The following is a 14,095-nucleotide window of genomic DNA, read 5'->3' as shown; positions in this document are numbered from 1 at the left end:
CTGTATACACACTCACCAGCCACTTTATTAGGTATACCTTGCTAGTACCGGGTTGGACCCCCTTTTGCCTTCAGAACTGCCTTAATTCTTTCGTGGCATAGATTCAACAAGGAGTTGGAAACATTCCTCAGATATTTTGTTTGGTCCATATTGACATGAAAGCATCACACAGTTGCTGCAGATTTGTTGGTTGCACATCCATGATGCGAATTTCCCACCACCTTCCAAAGGTGCTCTATTGGATGGAGATCTGGTTACTGTGGAGGCTATTGGAGTACAGTGAACTCATTGTCATGTTCAAGAAACGCATGGTGCATTATCCTGCTTGAAGTAGCCATCAGAAGATAGGTACACTGTAGTCATAAAGGGATGGACATGGTCCGCAACAATACTCAAGTAGGCCGTGGCATTTAAATGATGCTCAATTGGTACTAAGGGGCCCAAAGTGTGCCAAGAAAATATCCCCCACACCATTATAACACCACCACCAGCCTGAACCTTTGGTACAAGACAGGATGGATACATGCTTTCATGTTGTTTACACCAAATTCTGACCCTACCATTTGATAGTCGCAGCTGAAATTGAGACTCATCAGACCAGGCAACGTTTTTTCAATCTTGTATTTGTCCAATTTTGATGAGCCTGTCGGAATTGTAGACTCATTTTCTTGTTCTTCGCTGACAGGAGTGGCACCCAGTGTGGGTTTCTGCTGCTGTAGCCCATCTGCTTCAAGGTTCGATGCGTTGTGCATTCAGAGATGGTATTTGGCACACCTTGGTTGTAATGAGTGGTTATTTGAGTTACTGTTGCCTTTCTATCATCTCAAACCAATCTGCCTATTCTCCTCTGACCTCTGACATCAACAAGGCATTGTTGTCCTCACAATTGATGCTCAATGGATATTTTCTCTTTTTCAGACAGTTGCTGCCATGTGATTGGCTGATTAGCAATTTGTGTTACCAAGCAATTGAACAGGTGTACCTAAAAAAGTGGCCGGTGAGTGTGTATATATATATATATATATATATATATATATATATTTACAGTATCCCACAAAAGTGAGTACACCCCTCACATTTTTGTAAATATTTTAATACATCTTTTCATGTGACAACACTGAATAAATTACACTTTGCTACAATGTAAATTAGTGAGTGTACAGCCTGTATAGCAATGTAAATTTGCTGTCCCCTTAAAATAACTCAACACACAGCCATTAATGTCTAAACCATTGGCAATAAAAGTGAGTACACCCCTAAGTGGAAATGTCCAAAATGTGCCCAAAGTGTCAATATTTTGTGTGGCCACGATTATTTTCCAGCACTGCCTTAACCCTCTTGAGCATGAAGTTCACCAGAGCTTCACAGGTTGCCAACTGGAGTCCTCTTCCACTCCTCCATGACGACATCACAGAGCTGGTGGATGTTAGAGACCTTGCTCTCACCCACCTTTTGTTTGAGGATGCCCCACAGATGCTCAATAGGGTTTAGGTCTGGGGACATGCTTGTTTATGTTGGTCTCATCGAACGACAGGAAATGGTGCTAGTAATCCATGTCCTTAGTCAGCTTGTCTACAGAAAACTGTTTGCAGGCTTTCTTGTGCATCATCTTTAGAAGAGGCTTCCTTGCAGTCTAATTTGATGCAGTGTGCGGCGTATGATCTGAGCATTGTCAGGCTGACCCCCCACCCCTTCAACCTCTGCAGCAATGTTCACAGCACTCATATGTCTATTTCCCAAAGACAACCTCTGGATATGACGCTGAGCACGTGCACTCAACGTCTTTGGTCGACCATGGCGAGGCCTGTTCTGAGTGGAACCTGTCCTGTAAAAACTGCTGTATGGTCTTGCCCACTGTGCTGCAGCTCAGTTTCAGGGTCTTGGCAATCTTCTTACAGCCTAGGACATCTTTATGTAGAGCAACAATTATTTTTTTCATATCCTCAGAGAGTTCTTCCAAAAATTAACTCTTAAAAATGTGAAAATATACACATAATGTAAACTTAGCTATGGTTATACTAGTTATGTATAGTATGTGTGTATGTATGTATGTATATATATATATATATATATATATATATGTATATATATATATACATATATATACATATATATATATATATATATATATATATATATATTAGGGTGTTTCATTTTCTAAGGCAAAAAATAAACTGTAACATTTTTGCAGACTTTGCTTACGCCCCGAGTCTCAGTGATGTAAAAGATATATATGCTAAATTTCAAGAAGATTGGATAATATTTAGAGATTGCACACTTTGATCTGTTTTGTAAAAGTAGGCAAAAAATACGATTTTTCAATGTTAATTACTTTTATTGGGAAAACTAGAAATCACAAACTTAAAATACTATTACAACTATACACTAAGATTAATAGGTAATATGATAGGCAAAACATGTGTTATATTAATCAACTTTGAACGATGCAATCCCTTGTTTTGTTCGCTTGGTGACGACTTTTCTGTGATGCTCGACTACCCTCAACAAGAATTATTTTTGTTGTTCATCCCGGACTGATTCGTTATACTTTTTTATCAGAGCAATTCCTCTTTCTGCTGTATAATTGACAATGACAACCTTAAGAGCGTTCACATGACTTCTTAGAGAATCACTGCAGTATTCTGTCACGTCCTGGATCCCAAACAATTCAAAGAACGTCTTTGTTTTATTAGTAACGAAATGGCTCAGGTCTTTTCCTTCAAAAACCATGTTTTTACCCTCTAATCGTTTCACTTCCTTTTTCTTTGCACGTTTGGTTTCTAAATTTTTAGTCATATTTTCCTTAACAGCCTGAGTAATACGGTCGTCCAAAAAAGCCAATCCTACGTTTGTTTCTGACAGATACCAAAGGTGTCTCTTAGCAACTGTGAGAGCACATTTTGTTACGTCTGCATCTGGGTAAGTGCTCAGAAGCTGTAGCATATCCAAATCATTCTTTGGAGCCCATCGACTTACAATTGCCTCATGCCAAAAGCGAATATATATGAGGCTGACAAAATGTGCAACCCGTTTCATTCCTTCCAATTGTCGTTGAGGAATATTCAACTGTTTAGTGAAGAGGACAATTTTAAGTGCATATATTGCCTTTGCCATCCACCTTGCTGGATGCAGTGCCCCTGGGATCCTGAATGTAATGTTTATTCTTATATGAATCTTTTTTTTTCTTCTTTTGTACAGTTCTTATTTTCGAGGCGAAAACCTTGTCTACTCTGCTAATTGGCAAACTCATACGATCTTCTCTTTGTGACCTAAGAAATTCGTTATCTTCTTGTGATACGCTATTCATGTCCATCACATTTTGCTGGGAAATGTCAAATAACTCGACGAGATCACCTTTCCAAATCTGCCGTTTCACATTTGCTTTATCCGTGTTTCTTGATTTCTCTTTACCCAGATTTTAGTATTCTTTGTACAGCTTCTGTATACCAGCACGGATATTCTCCTCCGTCTTAACAGGGATATTTACTCCACACTTCCTGTAGTTTAGTACTGGTAGATTTAGCAGCATCCGAAAGTGTTTCTTTCATTTCCTTGTGATGGTAAATAAAAACTAAAAGTACTTGTTCCTTTGAAGGGAGCCGAGCTCCTAAAAACTCACCACTAGGCACCTTTTCTAGCAGCCAAATTCCTCTTTTGGTTCCCATTTTAAAGTTCAATTACCTGCCAAATATGAAAGAAATACATGAGAAGACCATTAGTGTAAAGCACTTCAATGTTAGAAATTTCACTAGTTTGTGATCAAAAGTGATCAATGTGTGCAACCCCTAAATATTATCCAATCTTCTTGAAATTTGGCATATATATCTTTTACATCACTGAGACTTGGGGCGTAAGCAAAGTCATATGAAAATCACATATTTGAAAAAATGAAACACCCGAATATATATATATATATATATATATATATATATATATATATATATATATATATATATATATATATATACAGATTATAGAGGTTTGTACCTTTAAAAAAAAATCATGTTAGTAGTCCACATGATTTAAAATTGTGAGTTTAGTGGTCCCTGAGGTCCAAAAGGTTGGCGACCCTTGCTCTAGTTCAGATATCTTCAAAATGAGGCCTGTTATTTTTAAAAAACAGTGATCTATAGGAATATATATATATATATATATATATACTGTAGGTATATATACATATATATATGTATTTTCAATAAAAAGAACATTTCCTTATGAAGTGAAGATTTTGGAATATTGAATATGTACAGTAAATTTACAGTAAAACATATAAATACATAGCTACATATTTATACATATAATGTATATGTGTACATTGGAGCTCTTTGCAGTCAAATACCAGCAAACATGAGAAATCATTTTTATTGAATTTTAATATTTAATATGTTTAACAATGTATGTAGTGTAAATATTTTACATTCCAATGTTCTTTACATAAGAGAAAATGCTCTATGTATTTTGAAATAGGAACTCATATATATATATATATATATATATATATATATACTTGTATATATCTATAACTATATAAATATATATATCAACTGTAAATTAAGAAGAAGAGGAGGTTTACAATAAAACCCCATCAAAGACTGGGAATTCAGCACTCTTTTGAAATAGAAGAAAATGGCAACACAAGTAACATATGAAAAAAGTGGTATTTTTATTCTCACACTTTGCTGAGCGCAGGCCCATAAAAAGACAGCATCCTAACAAATGGATGTTATAAAAACTATGTTAAAAACATGAAATATATAATATCCAATATATACATGTAATCAAAAATATGTCAGGACCGGTCCATGTGAAAAGACATGCATTGAAAAATAAAGTATATTGCAATTATGCCCAAATATAAGATAATACTGTAGCTACCATTAATTAGTAAATCTAGGCAATGTCATGTTAAGCCTAGAAGGAATATACTGATGTATGGTAGCTAATCTGTACCCACATTAAGGGTATGGGTGTCTATGCACATATGTATTAACTCCTATGCTCAGTTTTATTAAAACCTGCTCAGGTCTGCACATATTTGAGAACTACATTTTGTGCCTAGACAACTCCATTATCTACCTCCTCTTCTTCTTGATTTACAGTTGATAAATATTTAATGGGTCTGCATCATATTAACTAAATGTTGACCTTCTCATTAAACTTGTATATGAGTTTTTGTGTATAAAAAAACTTTTTATACACCTGCAAACACTATATAAATTATAACAGTTTTCCTTCCACTTCTTATAAACATATATATATATATATATATATATATATATATACATACATATATATATATATATATATATATATATACACAGTATCCCACAAAAGTGAGTACACACCTCACATTTTTGTAAATATTTTATTATATCTTTTCATGTGACAACACTGAAGAAAGGACACTTTGCTAAGATTTAAAATAGTGAGAGTACAGCCTGTATAACAGTGTAAATTTGCTGTCCCCTCAAAATAACTCAACACACAGCCAATAATGTCGAAACCATTGGCAACAAAAAAGAGTACACCCCTAAGTGGAAATGTCCAAATTGGGCCCAATTAGCCATTTCCCCTCCCTGGTGTCATGCGACTCGTTACAAGGTCTCAGGTGTGAATGGGGAGCAGGTGTGTTAAATTTGGTGTTATCGCTCTCACACTCTCTCATACTGGTCATTGGAAGTTCAGCATGACACCTCATGGCAAAGAACTCTCTGAGGAACTGAAAAAAAATTATTGTTGCTCTACATAAAGATGGCCTAGACTGTAAGAAGATTGTCAAGACCCTGAAACTGAGCTGCAGCACAGTGGGCAAGACCATACAACAGTTTTTACAGGACAGGTTCCACTCAGAACAGGCCTCGCCATGGCCGACCAAAGAGGTTGAGTGCACATGCTCAGCGTCATATCCAGAGGTTGTTTTTGGGAAATAGACATATTAGTGCTGCAAGCATTGCTGCAGAGGTTGAAGTGGTGGAGGTTCAGCCTGACAATATTCATACCATATGCCACACACTGCATCAAATTAGTCTGCAAGGCTGTCGTCCCAGAAGGAAGCCTCTTCTAAAGATGATGCGCAAGTAAGCCTGCAAACAGTTTTCTGAAGACAAGCAGACTAAGGACATGGATTACTAACACCATGTCCTGTCGTTCCATGAGACAAACATAAACTTATTTGGTTTCAATGGTATCAAGCGTGTATGGCGGCAACCAAATGAGGAATACAAAGACAAGTGTGTCTTGCCTACAGTCAAGCATGGTGGTGGGAGTGTCATGGTTTGGGCCTGCATGAGTGCTGCCGGCACTGGGTAGCTACAGTTCATTGAGGGAACCATGAATGCAAACATGTACTGTGACATACTGAAGCAAAGCATGATCCCCTCCCTTCAGGAAACTGGGCAGCAGGGCAGTTTTCCAACATGATAAAAACCTCAAACACACCTCCAAGACGACCACGACTTTGCTAAAGAAGCTAAGGGTAAAGGTGATGGACTGGCCAAGTATGTCCCCAGACCTAAACCCTATTGAACATCTATGGGGCATCCTCAAATATAAGGTGGGTGAGCGCAAGGTCTCTAACATCCACCAGCTCCGTGATGTCGTCATGGAGAAGTGGAAGAGGACTCCAGTGGGAACCTGTGAAGCTCTGGTGAACTTCATGCTCAAGAGGGTTAAGGCAGTGCTGGAAAATAATGGTGGCCACACAAAATATTGACACTTTGGGCCCAATTTGGACATTTCCACTTAGGGGTATACTCACTTTTGTTGCCAACGGCTTGGACATTAATGGCTGTGTGTTGAGTTATTTTGAGGGAGCAGCAAATTTACACTGCTATACAGGCTGTACACTCACTAATTTACATTATAGCAAATTGTAATTTCTTCAGTGTTGTCACATGAAAATACATAATTAAATATTTACAAAAATGTGAGGGGTGTACTCACTTTAGTGGGATACTGTATGTATATATATATATATATATATATATACACACACACTCACCGGCCACTTTTTTAGGTACACCTGTTCAATTGCTTGGTAACACAAATTGCTAATCAGCCAATCACATGGCAGCAACTCAATGCATTTAGGCATCTAGACATGGTGAAGACGACTTGCTGAAGTTCAAACCGAGCATCAGAATGGGGAAGAAAGGGGATTTAAGTGACTTTGAACGTGGCATGGTTGTTGGTGCCAGATGGGCTGGTTTGAGTATTTAAAAAACTGCTGATCTACTGGGATTTTCACACACAACCATCTCTAGGGTTTACAGAGAATGGTCTGAAAAAGAGAAAATATCCATTGAGCAGAAATTGTGAGGACGACAATGCCTTGTTGATGTCAGAGGTCAGAGGAGAATAGGCAGATTGGTTCGAGATGATAGAAAGGCAACAGTAACTCAAATAACCACTTATTACAATCAAGGTGTGTCGAATACCATCTCTGAATGCACAACACATCGAACCTTGAAGCAGATGGGTCTATGATTAAGCGCCTGTAGGGGGTGCGAAACTCGTCAGACATCTGTCTTTGTTATTCTCCCCACATGTCTGCCTCACATTGTGGATGTGTTTTTTAACATCTTGAAATAAAGTATATGGATTTTACATTTGTTTGCACCTTGAGTTGCGACTTTTTGTGTGATAATATTACTGTCAACGAGTTAATCCCTCCGAAAGTAGCGACTCCAAGCCTGACATGTAACGTGTGACATCCTGGAGCCGCAGCAAGTGTATCGGAGACATACATACACATGTGTATAGTATATATGTATTTTTCTGTAAATGAAAAATGTCCTTTTTATTGTAAATACATATTTCTATATATTTCACAACAAAAACGGACAAAACTCACTGTATGTAAGTGTGCTTCTATGCACTGTTAATCGTGTTTACACAAGTTCATGTAGTATAGGGAGGAAAAATAAAAAATTACTTTTATTGATTTAAGTTAAAAAACAGCAATTATTACTTGCGTTATTGCTGCGAACTATGTACTTTAAAAACACATCTCCTTTATGTACTGTTATTGGTATGGAACCTGTAACTTTAATATCTAAAGTCCTTTAGGATCAATTACAGTATCTGTAGACTAAGATTATCTTAGCCTTCTTATCGGCTTTTATCTTTATTACATATAGGGTACTCCCATCATATTATGAGAGATATAATATCCCTTTAAATTGTAAAAGAAAAATCGTATGTCTTATAGATTCCTTGTTAGTCTATAATAAACTCTATGTGACTGATGTCAGATTTTTTTAGCAATATACTTTTTGTGAAGTTAACTGGATGCTTCAGTTAAATCTTAGCTTTAAGATACTGAGTTGCACTGAAATGCTTTAGGTGTTTTTTTTTTATATTGCAATTAGGTCAGGTACTTTTGGGTTTCTGTACTATGTACAGGTATGCCAATACTTTCAAGTTATTCTGCTCATGCCGTATGCAGGGTATCACTGGATTTAAGCAATTATCAATATAATAACTCTGTTGCTTCTACGGTGCGTTTTTATGCTGTTACTTTGTTGCTTCTATATCGCCTAAAATATCTCTTTTAATAACATGAATATCGATTTAATAATTCTATTATGACTAGTAAGAGATACCATATCGTTTGGTTAGCCCTGTTCATAGGGTGAGTTAACTATTGCTGAGCTACGGTTGGCTAGTACAGACTGCCCTTCAATAGTTGCAATAAATTAAGTCAATCTTAGTGCAAAGACTTCGTAAACTTAATGATTATTTAATATAAGCTTCCACATTATATTTGTAATGTTAATACTCTAACATCGCTGCCTAGAGAATACTATTGCTTAAAATCCGCCAGTTAACAAATTTTTTCTAATTAAGTTTAAGGTTCAACATCTTTATATTAAGCTACATGCAGGAGAGCACATTAAAACTAAGGAACCCCTGACGCAGCGTTTCTCTTATGCTTCCTAAGAGGGGATACGCGGGCCGGCAAAATGCGCCTTTTTATTGGGTTATTTGTTCACACCCCCTTGGTTGCGATTGGATTTACAGATTACTTATCATTGGTTCTTTGAAGTGTCAATCCATGACGTGTTCTACATTATTTGACATATTGGCAGTCTGTTAATATAATATAATAATATGTGATCTCTGTCTGATATTAGTTGTAACGCATTAACACTACCCCTAGTGATGATCCCGTTAGTATAACTATGCTTATTCGACTCATGTCACCTAGGGAAACATCACGTAAGTTTGCATCTGATAGTATGTCACCTGACCCTATTAAACATTTGCATTGTGGCTTATACGCTTAGTTTAGACTGTAATTTTAACATCTCTGTTATTTTCAATAAAACATGCATCTGGTAGATGTGATTAGGTGTATCATTATGTACTTATATACTACTTAGAAGAAACGTGTATTGTTGTGCAAGTGTTTTTTGTTAATCTATCACTATGTACTATACGTGAAGGTTCTACATAAACCTCAAAAGTGATTTTGGTGGGATGTAGGCGAAAAGTGCAAAGGGTGTTGTTAATTATGAAAACAGGTTGTGGTGAATGAAAATAAATAAATAAAAAGTAAAAAAATTGTGCTCAGGAATACTCATTAAATTGAAAAAACAAGGACTTAACTGGATTATATATCTTAGTCTACTAATAGATTTTTTCCTTGGTTTATGCCATGTTACAAAATTATATAGGGTACATTTAAGGATGGTAAAAAAAGATTAATTCTAACTTAAGTGACAAAAGAGACTGATGCCAGTTATAGTATGCTGAGTATATATATACTGTATATTTTTTATAACTGTGTCATCATGTACCTTTAATATATCAACCTCAGTGGTAGTGTTAATGGTGTTTCTATTAGGTGTATCATGCACATAGATGAAACCTCGTTTTGACAGGTTTTAAACAGGTTATAAATACACAGTATAGTTGTTGTAAACATTTAGACCAATTGGCCTAACGCTGTTTAATAGGTATATCCATTTGCATTCGATCCTCAATAGGGTTTGTTCTATTTCACCTCCTGAAGCCTAAATATTTTATGCCTAAAATATACAGTATATATATATATATATATATATATATATATATATATATATATATATATATATACATATATATATACAGATATGGATTTTACATCAACAATATCAGATATATAGAAATATAGATTTAATAATAAAAAGTATGTTTTTCTATGTGAAGAAAATAGGAATGTAAAATATGCGTTTTGTGCAATTGTTTTTGCGATTTAGATTTAATGCCGTCAGGTTAGCACACATGAAAACATAATCTTAAAAAGTAATCTTAAGGCATGTTATTGAAATATTACATATAAAATACTTAAAAAATTATTAAACATACTGTCAAAAATTCTAAATAATCCATAGAATATATCTAAATGTTTTAAACTATGTTTAATATTTTAAATAATTTTTACAAATTTTTACAAATATTTTTTATGTAATATTTCAATAATGTGCCTTAAGATTACTAAGTTTTCATGTGCGATAAACCAACCACATTAAATCTAAATTGGATATAGAAAGTTTTTAATTTTTTTATTATTAAATATATATTTCAATATATATCTGATAATGCTCACGTAAAATCCATATCTATACCTATATTTCTATATAGGAATAGATATACAGGTATAGGTATATACATATATAGAAATATGTATTTACAATAAAAAGGACATTTTCCTGTAAGTGTAAGAATATTGAAATGTTAAATAAGTACAGTAAATATACAGAAAAATACATAAATACATATGTAATTACATATATACTATACAGTAAATATACAGAAAAATACATAAATACATATGTAATTACATATATAGATATATACTATACAGTAAATATACAGAAAAATACATAAATACATATGTAATTACATATATACATATATACTATACAGTAAATATACAGAAAAATACATAAATACATATGTAATTACATATATAGATATATACTATACAGTAAATATACAGAAAAATACATAAATACATATGTAATTACATATATAGATATATACTATACAGTAAATATACAGAAAAATACATAAATACATATGTAATTACATATATAGATATATACTATACAGTAAATATACAGAAAAAAACATAAATACATATGTAATTACATATATAGATATATACTATACAGTAAATATACAGAAAAATACATAAATACATATGTAATTACATATATAGATATATACTATACAGGAAATATACAGAAAAATACATAAATACATATGTAATTACATATATACATATATACTATACAGTAAATATTCAGAAACATACATAAATACATACTGTATGTAATTACATATATACATATATACTATACACATGTGTATGTATGTCTCCGATACACTTGCCGTGGCTCCAGGATGTCACACGTTACATGTCAGGCTTGGAGTCGCTACTTTCGGAGGGATTAACTCGTTGACAGTAATATTATCACACAAAAAGTCGCAACTCAAGGTGCAAACAAATGTAAAATCCAAACACATCCACAATGTGAGGCAGACATGTGAGGAGAATAACAAAGATGTCTGATGAATTTCGCACCCCCTACAGGCGCTTAATCATACACTGCCACCCCTTGGATGATACTCCTATTTATCCAAAAGGGTGATTAACCATTTACACACTTTAAAAGGGGAAATTTAAAACAAAGATATTGACAATACTATTACTTAGGAACAGTATATCCAATTCTCAAGATGAGCACAAACCACAAAGATATACGTTTATTGTGCTGCATATAAGAAACGATACAATATAATTTATTGATCATAACTGTCTACTGAATAAGTATCTGATACAAAGTTTCTTTATTAAAGGGACAGTCAACTTCAGAATTTTTGTTGTTTTAAAAGATAGATAATCCCTTAATTACCCATTCCCCAGTTTTGCATAACCAACACAGTTATAATAATACACGTTTTACCTCTGTGATTACCTTGTATCTAAGCCTCTGCAGACTGCCCCCTTATTTTAGTTCTTTTGACAGACTTGCATTTTAGCCAATCAGTGCTCACTCCTCTGTAAATTCAAGTGCATGTGCTCAATGTTTTATATATGAAACACATGAACTAACTGTCAAATGCAGAGGCGGCCTTCAAGGTCAAAGAAATTAGCATATGAACCTCCTAGGTTTAGCTTTCAGCTAAGAATACCAAGAGAACAAAGCAAAATTGGTGATAAAAGTAAATTGGAAAGTTGTTTAAAATTACATGCCCTATTTGAATCATGAAAGTGTTTTTGGACTTGACTGTCCCTTTAATTGCAAAAGTAACTTATGTCCCATGTACAGTATGTATTCCCCTCTATGCTAAAGTTCTTTGCCTACCTTTTTTTCTCTAACACCAGAGACCTCATATCTTTGAGGCGTATAACTTTTTAATGCAATTTTTTTTTAAAATAATTATTATCAGACAGTATTATGTGTGTAACTGTACTTTTACAGGTATGTTTTATGTTTTGTTGTGCAACTGTTTTTCTTGTGTAACATTTAACCAAAGCTCTGAAGTCGCGCTAACCCAATGCGCGTAAAATTCGGTTACGCTCTGTCGAACGTGTTAACTTTAAACTCATAATTCATGAGCTAAACCTGAACAAATCCAATACCACATGAGAGCTACATTGCGCACGCCAATCATAATCTAGCCCTAGATATGCCCTGAAGCCTGTCTAAGTGATATATCCATATAAGACCCCTAGTCCTGCACCCTGTTTGAATGCTATATAAATAAATTGGGCCTCAGATCAGAACCCTGACCTTGCAGACCTTTTTAAACATATGAGCACATCAGACATTAAATCAGACACCTGATTCAGCAACTCCTTTCTCAGCCACTAACACAGATCAGGGTCATATGCCTTTCAACATCTTCTAAGCTACATGAGACTGTCAACCACATCCCTTGTGCTGCAGATCCTCTGTCAGACACATGCACACAGTAGATGTCAGAACAGACCTCAAATCAATCCCCAAAAGCACTGCTGCTTTTATAATACCCAAGTCAGACTTCAGATCAAACATTATGGCCTTGAAGCACATCTGTCTCTGGTGCACAAGTGCTGTCTGAACAGGGTAGTTTTATGTTGAATGCCTTTACCTGCCCTTGTCCCATCCATGAAGGGCTCCCGTGGGTGATCAGTGAAAGGGTTGTGTTTAAGGGATACTCTAAAATATGTTGCAGTCTCCCAGAAGCTTTGTAGCTCCAAAGTTACAGTGGAAGCAACATGTGTTGATCACTCGCTACCCAGTAATAGTTAAGACATGTGTAATGTCATTGACAATGTACTTTCTCTTTGTTGTCTGCTTAAAGTGCTGAACATTAATTTAATGAGATTGAATTCAATGGCCTCTGCCATGCTCAAAAATGTGTCTTGAAGTGGAGGGGAGATTACAAATTTTGCCCAAAATATGGTACTAAAAACCTTATTTTATTACCTGTTTAATTATTTTATTTTTTGGATAGAGTGCCTGCTATATATTTATGCTAATTTAATCCCCAATGTAAATTATTTTAAATTTAGAATACAAGCATTCAGACAGTTTTGTTAATTTCCAGAAGACTAAATTAAAGGGATAGGAAGGTCAAAATTATACTTGCAGGACTCAGATAATTTTAAGACCCTTTTAATTTCACTTCTATTTTCAAATATGCTTCATTCTCTTGGTATCTCTTGTTGAAAAAGAATATGCACATATCCAACACTAGATGGAGCTAGCTGCTGATTGATGCGTGCACACATTTGTCTCTTGTGATTGGCTAGATATGCTCAGCTAGCTGCCAGTAGTGCAATGATGTTCCTTCAGCAAAGGATAACAAGATAATGAAGCAATTTTACGTTCTATCCAAAACATGAAAGAAAACTGAGGTTTCCTGTCCCTTTAATTCAAATTTGTTGAGCTAAACAGTTGTAGTAATCTTTTGCTTGTGTTTCTCGATGCTCATTTTGTATAGAAAATAATTCAAAATACTATTTTTTATAGGAAAACAATACAAATAAGAGTAGTGTGTGGTTTTTTTTTTTTATTTTTTCAAAAGGTTAGACATTATTTTTCTATTCTGCACTTAT

The sequence above is a fragment of the Bombina bombina genome, chromosome 2 (assembly GCF_027579735.1).
Source record: "Bombina bombina isolate aBomBom1 chromosome 2, aBomBom1.pri, whole genome shotgun sequence".
Classification (NCBI taxonomy): Eukaryota; Metazoa; Chordata; class Amphibia; order Anura; family Bombinatoridae; genus Bombina; species Bombina bombina.
Note: the sequence above shows the minus strand (reverse complement) of the source record.